This window comes from Coregonus lavaretus (assembly GCF_964263955.1).
Source record: "Coregonus lavaretus genome assembly, contig: SUPER_35_unloc_2, whole genome shotgun sequence".
Classification (NCBI taxonomy): Eukaryota; Metazoa; Chordata; class Actinopteri; order Salmoniformes; family Salmonidae; genus Coregonus; species Coregonus lavaretus.
In genome coordinates, this window is record NW_028167180.1 from 2,613,897 (window position 1) to 2,625,503 (window position 11,607).

The following is an 11,607-nucleotide window of genomic DNA, read 5'->3' on the forward strand; positions in this document are numbered from 1 at the left end:
GAAAGAAAACCCAGATGATAACGTTGTCATGTGTAGGAGAAAATTAGGAGTGATCCCCGTCCCTCCCCCATCATATGACGGCCAAGCCGGAATGTTGGAAGGGCGGGAAGAGGGGGGCAGAGTAGGGAGGCCAGTAAAGAGAACAAAGAGGGGCAAGTTTTACAGAAGGAAATTACAGAACTCAGGGAAAGTAGAGAGGAAATAGGCAGGCTAAGAGTAGAGCTGGATAGAGAGAAAGAGGCAGGAAGAGCTAGAGAAAGTAAACATAGAGAGTTTAAACACAGGGAATTGAAGAGATTAGAAGACTATAATAAGCCAGGGAAGAGAGAGTGGTTAGATGATGAGGAAGGGGATGACCAGTACCCTTTGATAGCCTTGCCGAACCCAAGGGCTGGGGAGGAGCATGCACCAGACACACTGGATGTATATAGGGCGTGGACACAGCGAGATGTAGTAAGAGCTATAGAGGGTGTGGTGCACCCTAAAACGGGGATAGAGGGATTCAGGAGGGATTTGGAGAGTTTAGCAGCAAGCTTTAAGCTAAACACAGGGGAAATTGAGAGGGCAGTCAGAACGCTAGTTGGGAAAGATTGGGCAGCTGTTCGGGGGCAGTGGGTTTCAGGGGATGCCAATGGAGCAGTCCTGCCATGGGCAGATGATGGGCAATATGTTGGGAAAATAACTGAGTTGAGGGAACATTACCATCGACATGCGGACTTCTCCAAAGTACATGAATGTAAACAGGAAGACAGTGAGAATATCAGCCAATACTTAGAGAGACTGAGAAATGTATTTAATGTAAATAGTGGCATACCTGAGCCTCCCCAGGGGCAGGGAAATGATACTCCGTACCATCAGCAGCTAAAAATAGCATTCCTTAGTGGAATGAGACCAGAAATAAGCAGGAATATTGAAAGGATTTTAGTGGGATGGGGAACTACTTCGTTAGCTGAGGTCAAGAGATATGCAATCCATCATGAGCAGAATAGTAGACAGGACAGAGTAAGAAAAGAACAGAAGGGAGCAGAGTATTTAATGACCACTCTAGGGGAAATAGCTGGTAGAGGTTGAACACCAGAAGAGGGGGGAGGGAGGCCTCGCTCTTTCCTGCCCTATGGGAAAGGAAGTAAGTGCTTTAACTGTAACAAAGAAGGACACTTTGCAAGAGAGTGTTGGGCCCCGTGTAAATACTGTAACGAGACAGGTCATAACCATCGCAGCTGCGGCAATAAAAGAAGGGGCGAGCAAGATAATCGGGGTGGAAAAAGAGAAAGGGCCTACAAACACCCATCACCCAGTTCCGGTAGGGAGGAAGAGGAAGATGAGGCATGACTAGAACAAGGGGAAGATAGTAAGACAGATAGTGGAGGAGAGGGGTCAGAGGAACCCATTGATACGGGGTGTGAAGTGTTTGAATTGGAAATGATTGAATTGGCTCTGCAGCAAGAACAGAAACCATACCTCACCTTAACAATATTGGGGAAAAATATTACATTCTTGTGTGACACAGGGGCATGTCGCACAGCGATCTGTGCAGCCGACATACCCAAAGGAATTAGAATTAATGGGGAAAAAATCATGGTACGCTCGGCCTCGGGCCATCAATTTATAGAGCGATTATCGGCCCCTGTGACTTTACAACATGAAGATTCAGGGGGAGAGGTATGCATACCTGTACTTGTATCAAGCCTGTGTCCAGTCAATTTACTAGGAAGGGATGCCATGATTCAGTTGAACGTAGCTGTGAAGCCGACGCTGAGGGGTATGAAGGCATATGTCGTAAGGGATAATATGGTATTGAGCGGGGAGGGAGAACCGTGCTATTGGTATAGCCAGGACCTGCTAAGAGGGGGACTTACAGACATACCGAAATCACTAATAGATCTAGCAAATGATTTAGTGATTGGATCAACCAAGATGACAGTAGATGACTTACACTGTAAATTATGGTGTAATGAGCACCCGGGCCCTAACCCAGATTATGAAGAAGAATTGTTAAAAACCACAGAAAGAACAATTGGGTTAAAATGGGTTCACTATGATAGAAAACATGCAGCTGTAGAGGTGGAGTTGGGACCACAGAGTCAGAGACTGTACAGAGAAAGGTGGGGCCCCCATGTTGCCCTAGTGAAAGAACCTTCAGAGGAATGGGTATCACTAGGTAAATGGGTAAAACAGGGGAAAAACATCACTGACTGGCAGAATACACCAAATGGGGATCAGTATAGCCACTCCACTGGAAGATACAGAATAAAGTTGAATTGGAGAGCAAAAACCCAGCCTGGGGTCCACCTGGAGACAAGTTTTAACGAATGACAGGAAGATATTTTTTTAACTCAGGAACAGGAGGATGAGTTAGCAGCAATTCCGTTCAAATTATGGTCACAAGGACCAGCCGATGTGGGACTAATTAAGGGGGTAGCTCCAGTACAAGTGATTCCTCGATCCGATCACAGACCAAAAGCAATATCCTATGAAACCAGAAGCAATAAAAGGGATAACACCTACATTTGAGCATTTACTTAAGGGAGGGGTGATAATTCCTGGAGATGAGGCACAATGCAACTCTCCAGTATTTCCTGTTAAAAAGGCGGCACCTAGCACCGACTGGAGGATGGTCATGGACTTGCAGGGGGTTAATACATTTACATTTACATTTTAGTCATTTAGCAGACGCTCTTATCCAGAGCGACTTACAGGAGCATTAATAGAAATATAATTCCCAGAGCTCCATGTGTACCAGATCCACATACATTGCTGAACCAATTGAAACCAGAAAACTCCTATTTTACGGTGATAGATTTAGCTAATGCTTTCTTTAGTATCCCAGTTCATCCGGATAGTCAGGGGTGGTTTGGCTTTACTTTTCAGGGAAGGAAATGGACTTACGCTAGGATGCCACAAGGCTACTCGGAAAGTCCTACAATCTTTGCCCAGGCTATAACTAGGAATTTGGGAAAGTTTGAACCTCAGGAAGGAAGCCAAATGTTAGTTTATGTAGATTATATTCTATTGGCTAATCCCACTCAGGAGGGATGTAAGAGGGATACAATCCAATTGTTAACTTTCCTGGCAGAACAGGGACACAAAGTGAGCAAAAATAAACTTCAACTTTGGCAGAGCGAGGTGATTTACCTAGGACACACCATAACTCAGGAGGGGCGAATGTTAAACTCATCCAGGAAAACTGCTATACTTGGAGTGCCAAAACCGTTAAACAAGAAACAAATGATGAGCTTTTTGGGGATGATAAACTACTGTAGAGCTTGGGTACCGCATTATGCACTGCATACTGGGAAGTTAAGTGATCTTATCTATGGGAAGGCAATGGCAGCCCATGATAAAATCATTTGGAACTCCGAGGCGGAGGAACAATTTGTAGAGATAAAAAAGTTTCTCACTTCCCAAACAGCCTTAGCTTTTCCTAGATATGACAGGCCTTTTACCCAAATGGTAGACTGTAGGGAGGGATATATGACATCGGTCTTGACTCAAAAACATGGGGATAAGAACAAACCCATTGCATATTATTCATCTAAATTAGACCAGGTAGCACAAGCAATGCCACTATGTTTACAGTCTGTGGTAGCTTCAGCTCAGGCGGTGCAAGATTCGGCATCAATAGTTTTGTACCACGATTTAACCCTAAAGGTTCTGCATGCAGTATCCATACTGTTGTTGGAGCATAAGATGGCCTATATGTCACCCGCTAGACATTTATCTTGTATGATAATCCTGTTAAATATGCCTAATTTGACCATTGAACGGTGTACAACTCTGACCCCTCTACTCTGGTTCCTATTGCAATAGATGGCAGCCCACATGATTGTATAACTGAAACTGAGAAACTTGTGTTGCCAAGACCTGACTTGAAAGCCTTAGTAGATGGGGAAGTGACTATGTTTGTTGATGGTTCATCTAGAAAAAAACCTGATGGTACGAATGCTACAGGATATGCAGTTGTAACAGAGACCGACGTCTTGGAAGCTGAATCATTACCTAGAAATTATTCTGCACAACAGGCCGAGATAGTGGCTCTCACTCGGGCATGTCATTTGGGGAAAGGGAAAAAGGTTACTATTTACACCGATAGTGCCTATGCATTTAATACAGTACACGTATTTGCTGCACAATGGAGAAACAGGGGAATGGTAACCACTTCTGGCAAAACCATTACACATGCCCAGTTAATTTTCAATATTTTAGATGCTGTACTCCTACCAGAGAAGTTAGCTATCTGTAAATGTGATGCTCATACTAAAGGTGTAGATGGCAACGGCAACAGAAAGGCAGACGAGGAAGCAAAAAAGGCAGGTCTCAAACCACAAGCACCCACATACTTACATCTGAAAGAAGAGGTGGACATTGATGAAGCATTACTGATGGAGAGCCAGTTGAGAGCACCAATGAAGGAAGTGACTAGATGGGAGAAAATGGGAGCAGTCAAGAAGGGGGAAATTTGGCATCAGGGTAATTTACCTATATTACCAAAATCTCTGTTTAGATATGCAGCAATTTTGATACATGGGCAAAGCCACGTATCAACCGGGGGGATGGTGGAAATAATTAGAAAGCACTTTGTAGCGTACGGGATAACAAATTACTTTTAAAAAAATTGTTCTAGGTGTGTTATATGTGCACAAGGTAATCATCAAGGAAAGCAGAGAGCACCAAAAGGGGAATTTCCCCAGGCCAGATATCCATTCCAACAGTTGGAAATGGATTTTATAAAACTTACAAGAAGTGAAGGGAAAAAATGGTGTTTGACTGTAATAGACAAGTATACCAAATGGGTAGAAGTCTTTCCAACCTCCTCCGCTGATACATTCACAGTAGCTAAAGCTTTATGTCAGGAAATAATCCCTAGATTCGGATTGCTGGAAACTATCTATTCCGACAATGGGTCTCACTTCGCCAACCAGGTGATAGATAATATTGGACAGAAGTTACATATTAATATGAAGAAACATTGTTCATATCATCCAGAATCAGCGGGTTTGATTGAACGCACTAATTCAACGATTAAATCACGTCTGAGAAAAACGCACATGAGTACAGGAAGAAATTGGGTACAATGTCTACCAATAGTATTAATGACGATTAGGGTAACACTGGATAAAGATGTGTTATCCCCCTTTGAAAAAGTGTTTGGGAGACCATATAGAATGCCCGAGTTAGGCAGACTAGAGCAGGCAGAAATAGAAGTAGAAGGGACGTTGGCGGGACATATGAGAAGACTGTTCATTAACCAAACACGTCTAAGATTTTGTGCCCCACAGGAGAACTAAAGGAGAGGGTAACCCACTCTATCCAACCAGGTGACTGGGTGTGGATACAATCCCTAAAGAAGAAAGACTGGAAGCAGCCCCGTTGGGAAGGCCCCTATCAGGTTTTATTGGTCACCGCCTTTGCCATTAGAATAGCAGAAAGAGCAACCTGGGTCCACGTTACCCACTGCAAGAAGGTAAGACCACATACAAGCACCACTGAACACACGCAGAGTTGGAGAGAAGAACTGTACCAATAGGGTCTGGGGATCACCTCTGTTAACGAAGATCTCCTACCCCGACCTATCATCACTGTAGTGTGTTCCTAGGGTGTGAGTATGGGGTGGTACCAAGCAGAAGGACTAAAGGCAGGAGAGGGTTGGCGGTTTTTGGGAATATGGGTGACCCTGAGCTGCATCATAGTCTCGGCAATAGTCTTGGTATGTCAAGATCCACCACCACCTCGCACCAATTACGCTATGGCCTTACCATTATTAAGAAATAAAAGGGAAGCGACCCGACATTCTGACCGTCAAGGACGAGTGATCTACAAAATAGGAGTCAGAGAAGTGTGGGGAGTAAGATTCAAAATTAGGATTAGGGATGTTATCAGGGCGGATAAGCAAGCAACGTGGGATTATAAAATCCCATTGTATTTATGTTCAGCTCCCTTGGCGGATTCTTCCTGGGCTCAGGTATTTAGACATACTGGGGGATGGAGATATGAGACGGGGGGGAGGGGGGGGGAGGGGGGGGGAGGGGGGGGGGGGCTGGACATCCAGATGGAGGATAAGAAGGTATAACAACATCCCCACGGAGATGGTAGTAACAATAGTAAAGGTCACTAAAGAGGACATGAAAAGAACTTACTGGGCTTGCGCGGATGAATACGGACGGGATACTTGTCTAAGATTACATTTGATGGAGTTGAAAGATATGGAGGGCACAGGTACTGTCATTAATCCATTAATAGCAATAGACCGAGTAGATCAGTCAAGGGATGACGGAGTCAATTCGACTAACCCGTCCACTATGAAAGATTTTCTCCTCCAAGAATGGAACCAAGGGGAAGTAGAGGGGGTCCCTGATGAAAATCTCTGGTTAAAGTGGATGAAGTACACCGCTAGGGCCTTGGGGGAGACCAATTGTCATGCATGCTCCATTGGGCGACCGACAATGTTGACCGCCCCAATGCCAAAGGCAATGTTTCCCTGTGTATTAGACCTGGAGTCCAATCAAAAAGAGCCCAATTGCACAGGGATTGGGCTGGCAAAGTTGACTTACTCGGCCAGCCCACCTAGATTCACTTTAACTCCTGGCGAATACCAGTGTTACAGACATAGAAATGGCACCCGTAACTTGGGTGATTTTGATGGCTGTAAGGAGATAATTAATGTGACTGATTTAGATAAGGAAGGGAGGGGAAAAATTATGAACCTTACCATCCCTCTGACTGATGTGTGGTGGCATGTACTAACAAAGGGAGAATTCGACAGACATTACCAGAAGGATGGGTGGGTACTTGTGCACCAGTATTGTTGGTCCAACCTGTAAGAATTAGTCATCAAAGACCAGTGACAGGAAGAATAATCAGGAGGAAAATAAATATAGGTCAGGAAGGAAATAGCCCAATTTGGATAGATGGTATAGGCATCCCCAGGGGTGTTCCAGATGAATACAAAGCTATGAATCAAATATGGGAGGGGTTTACCACAACATTTTTCTGGTGGGTGACAATAAACAAAAATGTGGATTGGATTAATTATATCTATTACAACCAACAACGATTTATTAACCAGACTAGAGATGCAGTAAAGGGGATCTCCGAACAATTATCCGCCACCTCACTTATGACTTGGGAAAATCGGTTGGCTCTGGATATGTTGCTGGCAGAAAGGGGTGGAGTCTGTAAAATGGTGGGGGGCCATTGTTGCATATTCATCCCTAACAACACCGCACCGGAGAGGACGGTCACAAGAGCTCTTGCAGGATTAACTGCGCTAAGTGAAGAATGGGCTGAAAACTCAGGAGTTAGTACATCTTGGACAGGGTGGTTTGATACCATGTTTGGTAAATGGAAAACCATAGCAGCCACCATCTTAGGGGAAGTCAGTGTTTGTATGGGTATTCTTGTATTATGTGGTTGTTGTCTTGTTCCCTGTGTCCGAGGATTGGTGAGCAAGGCGTTGGTGAATGCAGTATCTCCCCAAATGATAAGAGATGGACCGACTCCGGACTCTGACCAGGAGAGTGGGAAATATGATCCTCCAGGCTTGGGGGATAACTAGGACTTTGACCCTGAAAGACCGCAATTGGATGAAACGTTTATTGGTTCTGACGTATGAAGGTCATAAGGAAAATCCTAAAAAGAAGACCTATGATTGGAAGTAGATAAATAGAACTAATCTCTGAGATTAATCATGTTTGTAAATACATTTATCCTGAGTATGAAAACATTTAGTCAAAGGGGTGGATTGATAGATTAATTTGTATTTTAAGAATAATGACTAAAGGATTTCACCCCAAATACAGTATAAATGTAAACGGTGTTAGAATTATAATGTAGTGTCAACCCACTAACAGAGGGGGGCAGGACTAAACATTCCAGGGTGAAGGAGACTGCGGAAACTGTTTAAGAAAGCCTCCTAAAGGTGGGCGGAGCAAAGTGCCTTTGTGTGTCAAGGGGTATAAAACAGTATGTATGGGATTTGGGCGCCAGAGCTCTCCATGAATAAAAATACAGATCATTCTTGCTGGTTGTGGACCTTGAATCATTTATGATTAAAACCAGAGCCTTACAACCCCTGGTAATGATTCAAGCTTAGGTTGAATTAGAGATAGAAATTCTCATGACACAGGGTCAAAATCCTCGTCATCCACCAAGCCTGGAGGATCGTTTTTCCCACTCCCCTGGTCAGAGTCCGGAGTCGGTCCATCTCTCATCATTTGTTGAGATTCTGCATTCACCAACGCCTTACTCACCAATCCTCAGACACAGGGAACAAGACAACAACCACATAATACAAGAATATCCATACAAACGCTGACCGCCCCTAAGATGGTGGCTGCTATGGTTTTCCATTTACCAAACATTTCATCAAACCACCCTATCCTCGATGTACTAATTTCTGAGTTCTCAGCTCATTCTTCACTTAGAGCAGTTAATTCTGCAAGAGCTCTGGTGACTGTCCCATCCGGTGTGGTGTTGTTAGGGATAAATGTGCAACAATGGCTTATCATTCTATAGACACCGCCCCTTTCTGCCTGATCTAGAGCCAACCTCTTTTCCTAAGTCATGAGTGAGATGGCGGATAATTGTTCAGAGATCCCTTTTACTGCATCCTTAGTCTGGCCAATAAATTGTTGTTGGTCGTAATAGATATAATTAATCCAATCCACAATTTTGTTTATTGTCACCCACCAAAAGAACGTGGTAGTAAATCCTTCCCCTAATTCTTTCATAGCTTGGTATCCATCCGATACCCCCCTTGGTATCCCAATCGCATCCATCTAAATAGGGCTATTCTCCTTCTTGTTAAAACTCCTCCTACGTCTGTTTAACCCTTTCCTTGGTTCCTGGTGACTAATTATAACTAGCTGAATCAGTAGAACCAGGGCGCACGTATCTAGCCACCCTTTTGGTATTCTCTGCCTTATACTGCCTTTACTGGCACACGCCCACCACCCATCGGTTACAGGGGCTGTAAGGTTCAGAATTCTCTCCTGTGCTTCTGAACTTAAGTCAATCACATTACTACTATCTCCAATTGATAATTGGTGATGTCTTTGTTTCTATTTACCACCCATCTGGATGTTCAGTCCCCCTCGGTCTCATATCCCCGTCCCCAAGTGTGTTTAAACACTTGAGTCTAGGAACAATCCACCGTGGGGGCCGAACACGAATATAATGGGATTTTATAATCCCAAGTTGCTTATTGACATGTACCCCACCCGTTGGCTACGTCCCTAACCTTTATTTTGAATCCTACAGTCTACCCTTCTCTGACTCCCATTTTGTAGGCCACTCGTCCTTGATGGTCAGTATGTCAGGTCGCTTCTCTTCACTTTTACTTCTTAACAATGGTAAGGGCATAGCGTAATTGGTGGTGGATCTTGACATATCAAGACCATTGCCGAGACTATGATGCAGCTCAAGTCACCCCTATTCCCAAAAACCGCCAACCCTCTCCTGTCCTCAGTCTTTCTGCTTGGTACTATCCCATACTCACACCCTGAGAACACACTACAGTGATGATAGGTCGGGGTAGGAGATCTTCGTTAACAGAGGTGATCCCCAGACCCTATTGGTACAGTTCTTCTCTCCAACTCTGCGTGTGTTCAGTGGTGCTTGTATGTGTTCTTACCTTTTTGCAGTGGGTAACGTGGACCCAGGTTGCTCCTTTTGCTATTCTAATGGCAAAGGCAGTGACCAAGCTAACCTGATAGGGCCCTTCCCAACAGGCCTGCTTCCAGTCTTTCTTCTTTAGGGACTGGATGCTCACCAGTCACCTGGTTAAATAGAGTGGGTCACCTTCTCCTTTAGTTCACCTATGGGGCACAAAACCTCTGACATACCGGTGTGGTTAATAAACTACCTTCTCACGTGTTCTGCTAGGGTGCTCTTAATTTCTATTTCTGCCTTCTCTGGTCCTCCTAACTCGGGCATTCTCTATGGTCTACCAAATCCCTTCTCCAATGGCAATAACCCTTCTTCATCTGGAGTTCTCCTGATCGTCATTAATACTATCGGTAGACCTTGTACCCCATTTCTTCCTGCTCTCCTGTGTGTTTTCCTTAACCCCTCTCTAATCATACCGTTCACATCAGTATTCTCTTTCTAGACTGTATCTAAATTTATTTATTTTTTTAAAGTATTTTGTCCTCTCCTTCGTATATTTACTATTTAATCCTATCACTACCATCTCCCCCCCTCTTGACACATGTCACTGCCCATGTGTCAATATTACCACCTACCTAAACAATCACTTAGGTAATATTGGTAATTTATTATCCAATTGCCATCCCTTATTTATTTTTGAGACTGTCCCTTGCTTCTTTATTGCTCCTCCCACTTCCTTTGTCTCTTATGGCGGCTAAATTCGACTTTCATTCAGTTCAGAATCAATAGTAATCCAATCAATCATTCCCTTATCTTGTAAAAACACTCATGTTTAGTTCAAACTCTGTTCTACACCGGCTCTCCTGGGCTTGACCTGAAGACTGATGGTTGGACATGACAGGTCCATACTTAAATCTTTCAAACCTAGCACAAACCCCCATTCATGCTGTAATCAATCAAGAAGATAGCAAAGGAGAGACAAAGGTTTTAGCCTGAACTCTGCTCAACCCTGGCAGCTTTTTCCTCTCTGTTTGAGGAGAGAAGCAAAAGGTTCCCTTCTGCTTTCATTCACTGATAACATAGGACAGCGTAGGACAGCCATGGATTCCCACTTCACTTACACACTGAAATAACCTAACTAAGTCTTCCGCCTAGCAACAAAGAATTCAAACTCTATGTTCGTGATTAACCCAGTTAATCTAATAGTCCACTAAACAATCTCCCTCATCACCATCTTTAAATCATGACCAATGTCATATATCCCTCTTTACTCTCTACCATTTGGGTAAAATTCCTGTTATATGTTTGGGAAGTGAGCAACTTTTTTATCTTCATAAATTGTTCCTCCTCAGAGTTCCAAATGATTTTACCATGGGCTGCCATTGCCTTCCCATAGATAAGATCACTTAATTTACCAGTATGCAGTACATAATGGAGTACCCAAGCTCTACAGTAGTCTATCATTCCCAAAAAGCTCATCATTTGTTTCTTGTTTAACGGTTTTGGTACTTCAAGTATAGAAGAACACTTCACAACTCTTTCTGTATTTCGTCTCTGCATTTATTCCTTAACTCATCCTTCTTCATCTATTTCTGGACAGCTAGTCCCTATCTTAAATTCTCCTATCCAGCTTCCTATTATTACTATCTTCCTGATCTTATTACTAATTTCAATGATCTAGGTAATAGCTGTTTCGCATTAGATTGTGCCTTCCTCTGATTACTGCAGCTCATTGCATTAATTTAGTTTCAAATACCAAGTTCTTGTTTATTAAAACATAATAAAAATGAAATTTAAATGACAACCTTTGATAATATCTCAACTTACTTCTATTCCGTAAAAGTAATCCAAGATTAGTACAATTGACTAGCAACAGGTATCCCTCATTCAGGGAAAGCTCTCTCTCTCTTCTGCTATTTTATGGTTCAACATAAATGTTACTTATCCCAAGTGTTCATTAAGTCCTCATGACATCTATTCTCATAAGAAATCATGTATACC